The 18199-nt window shown below is 39.3% G+C and overlaps 1 protein-coding gene across 6 annotated transcripts in view; it reads right to left on the bottom strand.

Moving 5' to 3' along the window:
• Nucleotides 1-18199, bottom strand: part of SYTL5 (synaptotagmin like 5) — a 2413062-nt gene that overhangs the window by 1548823 nt on the left and 846040 nt on the right. The window lies entirely within an intron of this gene.

Raw genomic sequence — 18199 nt, 5'->3', positions numbered from 1 at the left:
AGATGATTTTTCAAACCACAGTATGCTTTCTGAAACTGCAAGATGCACCCTGACCTAGTATTTGCTAGCACAGCAAATTCATGTTTATGCCTTTTGGAAATGTACTGAGAAGCAGGTGATTATCTGCTAGGTCAGGAAAATGAATGAATAGTGTATGAATAGAACAATACTGTTTTCTATAATATGATTGAATATGAACAATCAGCTCTGTTCATGTTATGAGAACATGCACAGCTGCGGAAAAGAAGAGATACATGAAAGAAAAGACTGCTTGAAGAATCCGTACTTGCTTTGTGCTCGAGTTAGCTATAGTACCTTGAATGGTAACATAACATAGTGGGAAGCTGTATCTAACCGGTGGTCACCAAGGCCACATTGTTTTTCTTAGGATGTTTTTCATAAAATTGATAGTGCAAGCAGAAAATCATGGACAAACAGCTGCTATGAAGTAATGATGTTAAAACTTGTGATCTGTTACGTCAGCTTGGTAGGCAATGTCTTGTTAGAAAATGTATAAAAAGACCTTACTTCCTGATTTTAGTTAGACAAACACTGTATTAACATGTTTTTGACTCCTTGCTGCAAGATTAAAGTGCCTTAACCTGAACCGACCATGTATTGATCATTTTTGAAGTTTATTTTTCCTTTGACAGATTGGTCCTTCGGACCGGAAACTCTCGCTCTAGTTCAGGTCAGATGGGCCCGGTGGCATGAAACCGTATGGGGAAGAGGCCACATCGGTTCTTCTGCTCTGAAAGACCTCCGACTGAATTGTCGTTCAAAAGAGGCCAGCCACTGTTTCTGATCTACGATTGGAGGATGAGTCAATGGTTCCAGCAGTGAGACGATCAATCACGGAGGCTCAGGTAAGGAGGAATTTACCTTTTCTTTGTTTCAGATCAGGGACTTGTTACAGTATTTGTTTTTGTCAGGGAGATTTTATATAAATCAGGGACAAAAAAGATTGCTGTCTTGTCATAGATCAGGGAAACAAGACAGGTAGGCAGTTATTCTAGATAAACTGTGAAAAAGAGAAAATCGTGGTACCACGTGATAAGAAGGGTTATGTAACAATTTCTAACTAAGTTAAGACAACATGGGAAATAAGTGCACAAAAAGACCCCGAGATCCGCCATTAACCGAAGACGTGAAATATATGCAATTACAATGTGCCGATAACGTTAGGTACTATACAAAATGGGTTAATAAATACAAATTTCACGGCAAGTTAGATAAACCTCCACTTATCAAACTTGTCAAACAACTTAAAACAGACGCAAAAGGTCAGGTAAAAAAGCAACGCCAATTGGGAGTTCCTCAGGTGCACAGGTGGCTTGAGAATGCAAACCGCAGGGAACAAAATTCAAAAGCAATGTTTTTAGACAAAGAAGACAATAACCTAGTAATGGCATCAGCCCCTGTGTCCCCTCCGCTTCCCTTACCAGAATATGAAGTGAGTGGACAAGCTGATCCACCTCCGCTATATCCAACAATCCCTGCGAAATCAAAACCGTTTGTCAGAGATCCTGTCGAGACTAGGTCTCGAACATGTAACTTAAGAGGGGATATTGAACTATATGAAATAAATAAAAATTCACAAGGTATGAGTGAAGAAGAGATATGCCCACTCATAGAAGTACCAAATCCACAGGCAGGACAGGACCCAATTCTTCTAGTGTATAGACCGTGGACACCGGAAGACATCTGGAAAGCCACAGAGGGAATTCCCCATCCGAAAGTTAATTTTAGAAAATTCCTAGAAGACTTACAGGGCATGAGGTTAAGTTACCATTTAAATGGAGAGGAAGTAGAGAAAGTAGTCTGACAAATTGTAGGTCCAGACTGGCACATGATCAGTGGCAACTGGAATCCCCGTGACGCAGAACATAAGCCACTCCCACATAGCAACGCAGAGCTGGATAACAGAGGAAAGTTCTGACAGACCGAATCTCTGAGAAATGGATGCCTAGGGCTGACTGGACTTGCATTAATCAATGCATCCAACAAGAAGGTGAAACTGTTGATAGATATTATGCTAGATTATTAGAGTGTTTTAATAACAATTGTGGAATGCAAGTACCTGAAGACCAAACACGATTCCCCATATGAACAACAACTAAAGAATGCATTTTTAAAGGGTAGTATTGCACCCATAAGTAGTTTGATTACAAAGCACATGGTAGATCATCGTACAAGTAGATTACAGTCATTACTTGAATATGCAAGACATGCCAAAAGGCATTTTAATGGCATAAAGAAAACTCAAGTATTCGCAGTAGAAGACGGAGCAGAAGTCTTTGTAGTACAGTCCGGGAAGAAGGGTAAGAAAAATGCCCAGGGAAACAAACAATCTGATAAGCGATCAGAGGAGTGTGAGGAGAGAAAGTAAAGGGGTGAATGTTTTAAATGCTGGAAAAAGGGACATTTGGCAAGGGATTGCAGGCAAGGTAGCCACGTAAGATAAGGAGGGTGAGGATTGACTATATGATAAGAATCACTAGAAGGGAATAACCAAGAAAAGACAAATGCAAATGTGATAGAAGGAGTAGAGAATGTGATAGAAGAAATAGAGGAAGTACAAGAAATCACCGATGGTGAAGAAAACGAAATTTTAGACTTGGCATTATTGAGCCTAGAGCTCTATTTAGCAGACACAAAACTGGAAGTTACACTTCTGGTAGAGGGTTGGGAAGTTAAATTTCTGTGTGACTCAGGGGCTTCATGGATCCTGATACATCCTTCCAAACTACCAGAAAACGCAAGAGTCACTCGACTATATATTGGTAAAAGCAGCTAATGGACAGCTGTATCGGGAACCACTCTCCCATAGCATAGCAATAACTGACCCTGTTTCAGGGATGACCCAAAAGAGCAAAATTGTTGTTTCTGCAAAATGCCCAGTAAATCTTTTGGGCAGAGACCTTATGCAGATACTTAGCATAGCAGTAGTTCCAACTATGCAGGGTATGGAAGCACAGCAACAAATGGATACTTTTGTGGTGCGACTGGAGGGTGAAACATTTTATTGGTACAGCCAGGACTTGGTTACGACTGGTCCAGGGGCAGTAACTGAAGAACTGATGAACATAGCCATCAGTAAATCCCCCTCCCTTGACACTGATGAACAGCATTTGTTGCATTGTACTCTATATTACTGTAGCATACCAGGACCTGATAAAGAATATGAGCACGGACTGTTTAGAAACCATGCTAACAGATTAGTATTACGTAATCTATACTGGGACACAGAAGGAATCAGTGTAGTTAGCTGTTCATTGCCCCAGGAATTCCTAGCACTTTATAAATCTAATCGATTACCACATGTTAGTTTAACTAAAGATAAGAATGTGAGGTGGGCAGACCTAGGAGAAAAAGTCACAAGGTGGGAAAAATGGACAGAATTAGAACTGTCAGAACAGGGAGTACAAAAGGAGAAGTTGAATTGGATAACACAGATACACCCAGCTGTGCACTTGCAGGCAAGTGAGGACAGCAGAGTAGCACTCTTACTAGAGGAAGAGGAAAAAGCCTTACGAGGCATACCAGAGACTCTCTGGTCAACAGGGAAATCAGATGTAGGACTTATTCGTACAGCAGGACCAGTTACTATCACGCCAAAGTCAGCATTTAGACCTCAAATAGACAGTATCCCTTAAGAAAGGATGCAGAAGTAGGAATCAAACCTATAATAGCAGCCTTACTTAAGGAAGGAGTATTGATAGAATCTCCCGATTCGCCATGTAATACACCCTTATTTCCTGTTAGGAAAGCAAATGGAGAATGGCGTATGGTCCAAGATTTACAAGCTGTAAATGACGCAGTTATACCTAGAGCACCTACGGTGCCAGATCCATGCACCTTATTAAATGATTTGAAACCTCAACAGAAGTATTTTTCTGTGGTAGATATTAGCAATGCGTTTTTCTCGATACCGATACACCCTGACAGCCAACACTGGTTTGCATTTACATTTCAGGGGAAAAGGTATACATACACGCGACTACCACAGGGATATTGTGAGAGTCCGACAATATTCACACAGGAAATGGCAAGTAACTTGGCGGGATTTATCCCACCGAAAGGCAGCCAGATTTTACTTTATGTAGACGACATTCTGCTGGCAGCCCCCACCCAGCAAGAATGCAGAGAAGATACCATAGCATTACTAAAATTTCTATCCACTCAAGGACACAAAGTAAACAAAAACAAACTGCAACTTTGGAAAAAACAGCTTAAATACCTGGGATATGTAATATTCAAAGAAGGCAGAATATTAGATGAAGACAGGAAAACAGCAATATTACAAGCACCCAAACCGACTACCAAGAAGGAAATGATGTCCTTCCTAGGTACGACTAATTTTTGTCGGAGTTGGATTCCAAACTATGCCTTGGAATCTGCTCCACTGACCAACTTAATATTTAAGAAGCCTATGGCAGCACAAGATTCATTACAATGGACACCAGAAGCAGAATCAGCTTTCTGCAAATTAAAACAACTGATAGCATCCTCATTAGTTTTAAGATTACCGAACTATCATAAACGATTTTTCCAGACTGTAGATTGTAAGCAGGGCTGTATGACATCAGTGTTAACACAGCAACATGGGGACAAACAACGCCCCATAGCTTACTATTCATCACAGCTAGACCCAGTGGCGCAATCCTTGCCCCACTGTGTACAAGCAGTAGTCGCAGCTGCAATGGCAGTACAGGCTTCAGCCTCAGTAGTGTTATTCCACCCTCTCACATTGAGAGTGCCTCATGTAGTCGCGATTATTTTACTGCAAGAAAAAGTGGCATATCTTTCTCCTGCTAGGCATCTTTCCTGTATGACTATACTGCTGAGCCAACCTCATATGACAATTGAATGATGCACAACTTTGAATCCGTCAACCTTGCTCCCAACCCCTGCAGAGGACAAACCACACTGCTTCCTGCAGGAGATTGAGCAAAAGACACTGCCTAGAAAAGATCTCACGGATGTTCCCTTGGATGATGCCGAGGTGACATACTATGTGGACGGCTCGTGCAAAAAGGGTCCTACAGGACAGAATCTAGTAGGGTATGCAGTAGTTTCTGATACTGAGATTTTAGAAGCAAAGTCTTTACCACACAACTTATCTGTGCAAGCAGCAGAATTGATTGCTTTGACAAGGGCATGTACCTTGGCAAAGGGTAAATGTGTGAACATTTTTACTGACAGCCAGTACGCTTTTTCTACTGTACATGTTTATGCACAACAGTGGAAAAATAGAGGAATGATAACATCTACTGGTAAACCGATTAATCATGCGCAATTTATTTTAGATTTGTTAGAATCTATTCAGTTACCTCAAAAAGTAGCTATTTGTAAATGCGTAGCTCATACCAAACAACAGGACAGGATTTCAAAAGGTAATGCGAGAGCTGATACAACTGCAAAACAGGCAGCTTCAGCTTCAGAAGTATTTATTTTGAGTGAGGAATTACAACCTTCTGAGATTTTAGATTTTGAAATATTAAAAACAATGCAGACACTACAAATGTAGAAAAACAAAAAATGGATAAAACGAGGAGCAATTCTTGAGAAAGGGCTGTACATCTCCAAAGAAAGAAAACCAATTTTGCCGTCTAACTTGTTTAGATATGCAGCTTTGTTGAGCCATGGGCAGTGCCATGTCTCAACAGGGGGGGATGGTACTGTTAGTGAATCGAGTGTTTACAACGTATGGATTTACAAACTACACAAAAAAATTTTGTGCAGCATGCCATATTTGTAACAGGCATCATGCACAGGGGGCACTGAAGCCTAAGCAAGGGAGTTTCCCTACACCACCATACTCGTTCCATACTATCTGTATGGATTTCACAGAACTAAACAAATGTGAAAATAAAAAGTACTGTCTTGTCATTATAGATATGTTTTCCAAATGGGTGGAAGCTTTTCCGACCAAAAATCCAGATGCAGCTACTGTTGCAAAAGTCCTCATTAAAGAAATTATTCCTAGATTTGGCATACCGGAAAAGATCTATAGTGACAATGGCACACACTTTGTAAATCAAACCATACAACAATTGAATTTCAGGATTTCCTTGAAAAACCATTGTGCATACCAACCCCAATCTGCAGGATTAGTAGAGAGGCATAATGGAGTTCTGAAAAATAAGCTTAGGAAATTGATTAGTGAGACACAGAAGAACTGGGTGCACTGTTGAGCATGAGAACTGTTCCAAATGCAAAGGGATTAACTCCCTTTGAAACACTGTTTGGGAAGTTATATTATATACCTCAGTGGAAACCTCTCATGCCTGCAGACCAGGAGGCTGACAGTTCACTTGCAGAGTATATGAAGAGACTTCTAAATAACAAACAACGCCTGCAGTTAAATTCTGTTTCAGATAAAGAACAGACCAGACCATCGGAAGCAGTAGTACAACCGGGAACGTGGATCTGGGTGAAGGTCGTGAAGAAAAGAAATTGGAGTTCCCCAAAGTGGGAGGGACCGTACCGAGTTTTGCTGGCAACACCCACTGCGGTCAAGACAGCTGAATGTGTGCCCTGGATCCATTTAATGCACTGCAAACTGGTCAAGAACTTTGAACTGGACAAAAACCTTGTTACTGTTATACAACGAGAACAAAATGACCAGGTATAGAGTAAACAGGGATGCAGAACAACCTCAAAAAATTGCATGATCATCCTGTTAGCTATACTGGTAACAATAATCTTTTTGCTGTGGCCTTTCCTTTTTCCAGCCACACGAGTTGAACTGAACAAACGTGATGCGTTACTCATAGACTGGCACCCAAACTTTAACAATTACCAAGCAATTAAATATGTGTATGCTGAGACATTTAATGTTTCAAACTGCTGGATTTGCACAGCTATACCAATGGCATACAGGGGATTATTAATGACTGCTGTCCCCCTAGGGGTCAATGAGACCTGGGAAAATTTGATTTTTGACACTACACCTGTAAAATCACAAGACAAAATAGCATTGTACCTACCTGTTACACAAAAAGGAATTGTATGTTTTTATAAAAATGATACTATTCAGGTGGGTTGGAGCAATTGCAATGTGACTGTTTCTTATGAATGTTATATTAAGGCTAATAAGGTAGAAACTATTTGTGATACAAACTATGACTCATATCTTGAGAAAATGCAAAAAACTGTTAGTGAAATACGGCATAATCTTGTTCTTTTAAAGCAGCTTTCTATCATTGATAAGAAAATGTTTCATGCAGGGCAAGCATATATCAATACTAAAGTAGAGAATTGTTATTTTGTTTGTGGGAAAAAGGCATATAAATGGCTATCTGAGAATTGGTCTGGCAGTTGTTTTTTTGGGTTACCTGGTTCCGGCCATATGACACACTGCAGCTTTGCCTCAAGGGAAGATTCGAAATGTCAGAGAGGTCAGCAGTAAACCTGGAAATCCAATCAAGAGACCTGAGAATCCAGTGGGACAAATTGAAGCAGGATGGAGAAACCATAATTCCGTGAAAAACAAAGATAAACTGACACACATGGACTTGAGTGACACTACTATATCATGGGCAGGCATAGCCCCTGCATATGGCACAGTGAAATCGATTTGGGAGCTGAGAAAACTGTCCAAACTTCTCGAAGTTATGAGCAATGCAACTTTTTCTGCTCTCTAATTAATGACTGATGAACTGAATGCTATGAAAACTGTGGTGCTTCAAAACCGCATGGCTCTCGACTTCACCCTAGCGGCGAGAGGTGGTACGTGCACTTAAATCAAAGAAAAATGCTGTTCATATATTCCTGACAACCAGCATGAGATAAACAACCATCTTGAGGTGATCCAGCAAGTGTCGGCCATGACCAAACCAGGCCCAAACCCTCTGACGGACTTTTTCCAGAATTTGTTTGGGGGGGGTGGGGTTCCATCATAATGAACATCCTGATTGCCATTTGTGTAGGATTACTCCTATTAGGAGCATGCATTTGTTGTGGTATTCCCTGCATGAAAAAGTTAATCAAAGATTTTATAGACATATCAGTTTCTGAGACTTTGTATCAGAGTACTGAAATTGAAGAGTTGTTGAAAACTGAAATGCTTTCATAAGTTTAAACTGAATGACTCTCTTAACTGCAAATCCAAAATGGAAGAGGTTAGGAGAAGAAGCAAACTGTTTATGCTTTTGAAAATAGAATAAAAAGTATTAACAGGGGGGAAATGTTAGAGAAATATGCATTAATATGTATGTTTAGTGCTTATTAGAAGCTAAAAGAGTTAACACATTTCATACTATTTTATGTACAGCTTAATTCTGTATGAAATTATAAGATGATTTTTCAAACCACAGTATGCTTTCTGAAACTGCAAGATGCACCCTGACCTAGTATTTGCTAGCACAGCAAATTCATGTTTATGCCTTTTGGAAATGTACTGAGAAGCAGGTGATTATCTGCTAGGTCAGGAAAATGAATGAATAGTGTATGACTAGAACAATACTGTTTTCTATAATATGACTGAATATGAACAATCAGCTCTGTTCATGTTATGATAACATGCACAGCTGCAGAAAAGAAGAGATACATGAAACAAAAGACTGCTTGAAGAATCCGTACTTGCTTTGTGCTCGAATTAGCTATAGTACCTTGAATGGTAACATAACATAGTGGGAAGCTGTATCTAACCGGTGGTCACCAAGGCCACATTGTTTTTCTTAGGATGTTTTTCATAAAATTGATAGTGCAAGCAGAAAATCATGGACAAACAGCTGCTATGAAGTAATGATGTTAAAACTTGTGATCTGTTACGTCAGCTTGGTAGGCAATATCTTGTTAGAAAATGTATAAAAAGACCTTACTTCCTGATTTTAGTTAGACAAACTCTGTATTAACATGTTTTTGTCTCCTTGCTGCAAGATTAAAGTGCCTTAACCTGAACCTGCCATGTATTGATCATTTTTGAAGTTTATTTTTCCTTTGACAGGTGTGCATTGTCTTTGCCTGAACTGGTACACATCCATCTGTTCTCTTTTGTAGTCTGCTGTTAAAATGTAGATATACCATGAGACAAGTCATGGAAGGTCAGTGTATCAGTCTTCATTAAGGACTGTATTATAGCAATAATATCAGGAGAATGAGGATGTATGAAGGATTCAGTTTATTCTAGCAGGTTTTTCAGTATACCAACATTAAATAAGAAGCACTTTAGAGTAGTAGGGTGTATGCATACTATGGATTAGGCTTAAAATATGGAGTTTCAGTGAGTCGAAAACACTGAATGGGGGTTTTATAAATCCCATCCTATGTAAAAAAAATGTGTACTGAAGGAAACGTTGTATGGTAGTGGGGCTGTTGGCATGTTTCTGTGACATGTTGCTTATATGAGTTCAGAGCACTTAACAAAGTCAGTTTCTCAATGAAGGAATCATACACTGTACTTATCACAGGTTCATAGGAGGTTACTAGGCTAACAGCCACAGGGCCCCTACAAGCCTAGTCAAGTTCAACCCATGTTCCCAAGGGTGTCTGGTTCAAGCAGACACTAAAATCAGCACCTATTGTCCCTGCCAAGAGGGATACAGGTGGAACTCTTGAGGTGAATTTCCAGTCACCCATCCAATTATCCAAATTACACTTAAATAGGGCCAATGAGGGGCTTTATTTAACATGAAAAGGAAGCTTGTTCCAAAGGTGGAGCAACCTCTGTGAGACAAATCTGTCACTCCAGCAAGTTATGTTGATGTCATATACCAGGTTAAGGTCCTTTGAGTGAGTGACCTGTGTGCCATTTGACTTGTGAATGTGCAGCATTTCCATTAAAGCTGGGTCAGAGACTGCTCTATATGCAAGGCACAGGTCACCCATGAGCAGTCTGTATGACACAGAGTAAAGTGACAATGATTTCAGTCTGTCCACATAAGACAGATCTTGAAGACCCTGAATTTTCTGTGTAAGGAACCTTTGTGGTCTTTCCAGTTGCTGCAGGTGTTTGGAAAGGAACATACCAAAGGGAGCTTTGTACTCTATTATTGGCCTGATGAAGGAAGAGTACAAGGGGGTTATAACTTCTTATTTTCTGGAGGCAATGCCCTTACTTATGAGATGAGCACTATAAAATGCCCTTCTTACCACTATGGAGACATGGTGATCAAAGTTAAGGTTGCTGTCAACCTGTGTGCCCAGATTTCCCACCACTGACTGTGTGCATGGGGTATTGCTATTGATGTGGTAGTTTGCAGGAACATCATCCTTGCGGAAGGGGATGATAATACATTTTTTGCATTAAGTTTAAGACCATGACTTTGGCACCAGTCATTACTCTGCATAATACCTTCTTGCAGGATGTTGACATTGCTAGGGGTTTCCATGATCGCTCCCAGTTTGCAGTCATCAGCAAACTTTGTCAGCCACAGTCCTTTAGTCTTAGTCTGTACTGTGGAGAAGTATATTCCAAACAGTAGGGGTCCTAGAACTGATCCCTACGGAACACCACTGGTTACAGGTCTGCTGGAGGAGGTGAAGTCCCCTATCAGTAAGCCAGTTTGCAGACCACCTGACAATATATGGGTTGATACCCAGCTAGGTGAGTTTATCAATGATGCCTGAGTGGGGGATTGTGTCAAAGGCCTTGGCATGTCTAGGTAGGCCATATGGACATATTTGTCCTCATCTAGCTTTGGTGACTGTGTTAAAGATGTCCACCAAGTTTAACAGGCATAATTTCCCCTTGAGAAATCCAAACTGGGTGGAGTTGAACATTTGGAGATTTCCTATATCTTTGTTAATAAGGTCCACAATGATTTGTTCCATAGCCTTGCAGATAAGGCTGGTCAGGCTAATAGGTCTATAGTTCCTGGGGTCCATGGATGCACCCCCTTTGTGCAAAGGGATGATGGTAGCTGTTTTCCATTCTGCTGGGATGAAGCAAATGTTTTGGGCTGTGATTGAAAAGCACGCTCAATGGTGATGCTAATTCCTGTTTTAACCAATGTAGAACACAGCCCAGGATGTTGTCTGGTCCCATAGAGGCTGTGTTTTTGGATTTGGAGAGGGCATTTAAGACCTGATCCTCAGAGATGTTAGGTGGGGGACAGGTATTAGGGATGCTTTGGGGTATATGTGACAGGGAAAGGGGAGTGAAGTTTTCACTGAACCTGTCAGCCAGCAGGTTTGCTATATCCACAGACTCTATATATGTAGTATTATTAACTATGAGTTCAGCACAGATCTGAGCCTTACCTTTGAGGTTATGGATGTAACTAAAGAATGCCTTGTGCTTATCCTTAGTTATGGAAGCTAATTTGGATTTATAGATAGCTTTGGAGGACTTCACTAGGAGTCTTATTTACTTCTTTAAGTTGAGGAGGGAATGTTTCCAGTTTTGAGACCATTCCTTCCTACTTTTAAACAGCAATTTATTTCTCCTATATTATAGCCTATTAACTGCAGTTGTCCACCTAGCAGGTTGTTTTTCCTTGAAGATCTTGCTTTGGTTCTGTCAGGTATGGCAGAGTCAATACGATTGTACAGGTGCTTGTATAAAGCACTGGCGTATAACTCAGCATAGGTGTCTGCTTCATCAGTGGGGGTTGGGGCTATGAAGCTATTTATCCTGTCAAGTAAGAGGTTGTACTTGGACTTTAAGAAGATTTTTAGTCAAGTTGTTGCTAAGGGGGGGGGGGGGTGTCTTGTGTTACAATTACTTCTAGCGAGACTGATTTGTGGTCAGATCTCACCAGTGATGCCTACACACTGGGTGTTGTGGAGCAGTCCCCCGTGTTGTTGAGCACCTGGTCCAAGATATTTGAGCCCCTTGTATGTGTGTCAACCATCTGGTCCAGGGCATTGGAGTTAACGAATTTGGGGAACCTTTGGGAAGGTGAGTTAGAACACGTATAATTTACCCAGTCTATGGATGAGAAATTAAAGTCACCCAAAACCAGGGTGTTTGGTTGTATCTTGATTGATTCAAGTAGATCCAAGTAGGCTGAATGGATGTCCTGATTCATGGAGGGGTCCTATAGCTGGCAATGACCTGAAGTGGGGTCTTATGTACAGTCAATTGCACCTGAAGTAATTCAAGGGAATTATGTTGTTTAACCAATCTAGAGGTGTATTTATCTTCAAGGAATATTGATACACCACCTCCTTTAGTTCTCATGACTTCAGTTTGTGTTCTGAATGTGTGGAAGGAAGTGTAAACTGGTATAGCTGGGGTGCTCTTTGCAGCCTTAAACCAGGTCTCAGTGACTGCACAAATCTCAGCATCTTCCATGAGGACTACTTTCAGTGAGTGGAGTTTCTGGTTTAGACTCCTAGCATTTAGCAGCATAACCTTGAGGTTGTTTTTAGAGGGTATTTTTACATCAGGATATTTGTTCTTGTGACATTGCCTAAAAAAGGAACTATGGGGATGGCAAGAGCCTTAGCCAGTAAGCGAATTATCAGGAGTGACAGATGAAGACCACCTCTGGCAGACCTTTGAGGACTGTTGACCATGTCATCCCAGGCTGACAGATAGTTGATCCCCTTTGAATGACACCAGAAACTAAGCCAATTGTTAAAGTCAATCATTTTTTTTTTGTACTGAGGTACAGATAGCTGACCATGACCTTTTACTTATCCAACCTGGTGAGAACATCTGTGTGTTTCACAACTGAGTTGTCTATAATTACGATGTTTGTTTTTGTGTTATGCCTTAGGGGCTTGACTGGTGAGACACTGGTGTGTGATACATTATGTTTACTATGTTCTGCAGAGGATGTATTATGTGAAGTGTGTTTGTGTTTGTGTTTGAGAGGTCTCCGATGTTTGGGTAAGCTTTTTGTAAGGACCTCCACATATGTAGGTTTATGTGTTGTTGGTTGTGTAGGTGCAGGAGGTGAGGTATGCATGCTGACAACCTGCTTCATATCAGATGAACTGACTGGTTAGTGACAGAGCCTGGATTCTAGGTTCCTGATCTCTCACATAATGAATGTGAGTGGACTAGAAGAAATGGGTTGTCACTGTAGATGAGGCAATTGCTACAATGCCTTAGGATGCCCATGTCAACCAGGCTAGCTGGAGAAACTGTGGGAAATTGTCTGTCCATAATGCTAGGTAAGTCGATGTGGTCTAGTGATCTGATGTGACCAGATACAGTAGAGGACAGGAGAAGGGGACAAAAAATATAAAGGGCTAGTTGGTAGGATCTGTGTTGGTACCACAGAAGCTTCACTGAGGGACAATCACAAGAACTCACTGATGGAGCACTTACTTTCTCAACAATCACATTTGCCCTGTCCCCAAAACTATAGAACTCCATAAATAAATGTATAGTTCTTCCTAACTGTTCTCATATTTTATCTTATCTATCATACCTCAATCTTCCTGCAATCATATTTCTTTCATCTGTATCTGTCTCTTACATGACCTTCCCCCTATTTCCACATCTCTCTTATATACTAACCAAACTATAGACTTTCTCCATTCTCATCATCTCTCTCTATCTTAAGCAAGTATTTACATCTTTACTTACTATACTTTCACCTTTTCTCATCACTACAAATGTACTATATATAGTATATATATATATGAATATGTATCTTTTATATTACCATGCTGGTAGCAACATACCAACTATCTGTTGTTGTACATATTAACTCATTTAATGTGCTTTTGTTAACATTTTTGCTCATTATGTTAATTACTTATGTCATACTTGATGAGCATAAATAAATAAATAAATAAAACTGGGCCCCGTTTCAGCAGCCTTCAATCAGATGAGTTCTAACTGCACACTTCTGCCACTAGGGTGCAGGAGAAACCTCTTCAACAAAGGATGGCCTGGTTTAGTGCTCAAGTTATACAAACAGAACTAGATGTCTGAATCTAGTATATGCTACAGCAAACAAAGTGCAACAATTTCCAGAAAAATGCAGTTCAAATAAGCAGTAATATGGTAAAAATGCAGTTCAAAAGTGCAACATACAATGAAAAATTCTACTTAAGTTTTGTAGTAATCAGCAGATGGCTTGGATTTGCTTATGTAGAAAATGAGACCAAACTGATTTAAACAAATTAACTAATAAAAAAGTTCAAAACTGAGCCCTGTTCCAGCAACCTTCAATCAGACGAGTGTTAGCTGCACACTTCTGCCACTAGGGTGCTGGAGAACCCTCTCCAACAAAAGATGGCCTGGTACAGTGCTGGATTCAGCAGGTCTGAATCTAGTCTGTGCTACAATAAACAAAGTGCACCAATTTCAGAAAACAAACAGTTGAAATAAGCAGGAACAATAAGCCTTCAATCAGCAATTCTCAGCTCAGAAGGGCAGAAACTATTCTCCCCTCCCACAAGACTGTAGACCACAAACCTTCTTAATTTAAAATAACTGGTCTGTAGACCAAGTGCTTAAACCAGAACTATGACACTTTTAGAATAACAGACACACTAAGCCTTCAACCAGCAATTCCTAACTTAGAAGGATGTAAGCTACCTCTCCTGCCACAAGAGTGCAGTAGACTACAACCCTTCTTAATGTAAAACAACTGTCCTGAAGACCAACTGCTTAAACCAAAACCAAGAGGCTTAGAATAACAGTTACAATTTAATCAGGCTACTAACAAGCAGTAATGAATGCAGCAGAATAAATGCAAATGAACACTTTTAAGAATAAGCAGCAAAACCAAAATAAAGTAATAAAGTAGGAAGAAACACAAATATGGTAAACACAGGTGAATAAAGTCAATTTTGTATTTATTTTTTTTTTAGGTTAAGTGGGAAGGGAGGAAACAGTAGATAATTCAAGGTTGAGAAACTAAGGGTAGGCCCTTCCCAAATGATCTCTCTGTACTCAAGTAGAATGAGCTGATGAGATGGGAGTGAGAGGAGTGTCCAAAATCAGATTTATAGAAGGAGCAGGCAACTCAAAAGCCACCAATTTTACGAACATAATGACAATTGGGTGCCTGGGAGGGGAAAATGAAGCCAGAGATCAGCAATAATCAGGCACAGTACAGCAAGCAGGCCAAACAAACACTTCAGCTAAAAAGAGATATTTCTAACTAAAACAGGAATGCTATTTCTCAGATCATCCCACTAGTTAACTGATGTTATTCACTGTTTGCAAAGGAATGATTTGCTAATTTTTCTAACTGACCCTAGCCAAGACCTCTTAAAACTCCAACAGAACAGAAAACTTAAAACAAAACAAATGCAATACAAGAATAAGATACAAACAAGAAGTGTCCAAACCTTAAATGAAAAGCTTCAATTCAAAATAGAATGCAGCCAGAGATCAACAATATTCAGGCAGAGTACAGCAAGCAGGCCCCAAAAAAGTATGTCACTATTTTGGAAGATTAGCACAAGTAATCTAAACAGAAAAAATATATATAAAGGAAATATGCTTTACAATAAGGTCTCTGTCAGACAAATTTTCAGCTTGTTACCATTAAAGGTGCATACCATCTTAAAGTAAAGAAGTTTATTCAAACATATGGTATAGAACTGAGTTATTATTGGAAACAAGTGGAGTGTTTTAGCACCAGTAATGCCAGTATTTTCAAATGACGTGGTCATGGATTGATTGTACCTTTAACATAATGCTGCTAATCTGAAATCCAAAGTCAGTAAAATACTACAGTGCTATTGGAAACCTTACAGATATCTTATTGCTGATGTCTGCAGTGTAGCAGTGCAGATGACAAAGGGATTTATTATCTCCTGACTAGCTTATCCCTTACTCCTAATAGCCAATGCCTCCAAGAAAAATGTCTATGACCTATCAGCCTTCCAGACAGAACAGGAATGACAAGTTTATGCTTCTTTTCAAAAAGCTAGAAGACTACTACACCATAATTAGGAAAGCTAACTATGTTTCAATAAGGGAAGGGGCAAATCATTTAGTTTTACCTTCCTACTTAGACCAAAATATAATGAGCTCTATTCTGTCCAAGCACACTTTTTTTAAAACTGTCCATTTCTCCTCTAAAACTGATCTTTCCAGAGCAAAGAACCTTTCAAAAGGCTCAGAGTTATTTATTTATTTTTTTTTTGGTTGAGATGCCAAAATTAAATTTGAGTCATTTTGTGACTGGCAGTTTAATGTATAATCACAAATGTGTAATTTCTTTCTTTTTTACTTAAACACAAAATTGCAGCATATCAAAGAGTTAATTTTTTCTAAGATACAATGATCTTGGAATTAGTGCATTCATGTAGCAGATGTTATGGGGGCACTCCTCCTATGTTGAGTGTTGCCCACCCCCACCATGAAAAAGCACTTATGAAATAGTAAGATCTGATAAACACAGTTTCACTACCAGTTTAACAGTTAGTGATGACACTTCTGTGCGCTGACCACTAATATATACTAATGTATTAATTCTTAATCATCAAGCCTTTTGGTTTTAGCACCATAGACTTGGGAATTTGTTCCTATTCTAGTGAAACAAGAAATAGACCCTAAGCTCTTCAGCTCATTAGCATTCTCATGAAAGGAGCTATGTGTTAGTGTTTTGCTCTTCCCATCTTGTAACGGGTGTTGACATTACTGCTTTTTCTGAACTTTATTCACTGTCATTATCCAAATTTCTCATGTTCATTAGTTTATTTGGAGCACGGTCTTAATGGTTTTATCTTACATATGAAAGGATATTTGTTAAGATGCCACCGTATGTATTTGTTTTGGAATTGTTACATTTCTTACTGTTTATCAATTACTATTTAAACTCGGTTTAGTCACTTTACCAAGTGATGGCCAAAATTGGTCTTTTCTGACCAATTATCTTATTATCTTAGATAACAAACAATATAAATATTTCCACTATTGGTGCATTGCTGTATTTCTGTTATCTTAAATTTACTCCCCAAAATGTGCTTACATTTGCTATTTCACACATTCTTATATAACTCTTGTCATTGTGTCTTTGGAAAATACATATTTTTACAGGATGGACGTTTTTAGCTTTCATTGCAAACATGGGAACACCATTGTTTACTGCTGAAGTCTGGTAAGTGCATTGTGTACATTTTTTTCATTTGTTTTGCTCTTGTCAGCATTAAAAATTGCTAGAAATTTCTTTAATCCATAACAATGTGCACCTAGTTCTTTTAAAATACTGTTTTCATTTTATTTTTAGTTGGGTTTCCACTTAAATTACACTTTTCTACACAGCATATTGCAATATATTTTTTCATTGTTAGTGGTAAACATGTCCAAGTGAATATTTTAATGCACACATATAATAACTTAATGGAAGTGTGCAATAAAACATGGCTGATTATCAACACCAGAGAGATTAGGAAAGCTGTTAAAATACATCTGGTACCACTGGGTCACAATGATGTTACAAAGCACTTATGAAATTGGCTGTACTGCTCACTCAGATATTTAGCATTACTTTCCTTCAAAAGTGATTTCATAATTTTCCATGCCATAGAAATACAGCTGCAGTTTTCTACATCTGACTTGTTTCCATTTGTTCTTTGCAGCAGCCTTTAGGTATGGCTGACATTTCATAATGGCACTCATCCTCCCCTTCATCCTTACGTTTTGTGTGACTTTATAACTACCTCGACTGCTTGTCTGATGTCTTAATGCTGAAGTCTAATCTAGGAAATGGTAACATAATTTTTCAGAAATTTCTTACTGACATTGGTTTCCTAGGTAACTTATCCAGGGAGTCATTTCAGGTTTTGTTGTGCTGTCCCACAATGAACCTGAAAACTGGCAGTACTTGTTTAATTTGCCTGTGCATTTACAAGAAGTGGATTAGTAGTCAAACTGTTTCCACTCATCTTCTGTTTCTTTTTTCCACTCTGTTTTCTGTATCAGTTTTATAGGATGTAGCTTTACTGTTCTGTTATATAGCTGTACAAGTTAACACTAGCTAATACAAACAAATAAAAGGCAGCCAGATTCAATAAACCCTACACATTCCGTTTACACTATGTGCATGTTGCGCTGCAATGTGCACATGATAGCACACTGTTTTGGATTCAGTAAGCAGTGTTAAGCCACACAAACAAGATAGACACCATGGCACATTAATTATAGCATGAGCAGCTGAATTGCATGCTAATCAACCAATCCAAGATGGAGGAGCTATACAACAAGCTATAAAGCAACTGTGTAAACTCAGTGCTGGTTTTGCCTGCAAATTCCAAAACCTATTGGAATACAGCCATGGAAAGGAGTCTACACAGAAACAATTTTAGTGACTGCTGTTGCTTTAATTCATGT

The sequence above is a fragment of the Protopterus annectens genome, chromosome 5.part0 (assembly GCF_019279795.1).
Source record: "Protopterus annectens isolate FY-2018-M chromosome 5.part0, PAN1.0, whole genome shotgun sequence".
In the NCBI taxonomy this organism is placed as follows: Eukaryota; Metazoa; Chordata; order Ceratodontiformes; family Protopteridae; genus Protopterus; species Protopterus annectens.
The sequence above is the reverse complement of the archived record's forward strand: the minus strand, read 5'-3'. Positions and strand labels throughout refer to the sequence as shown.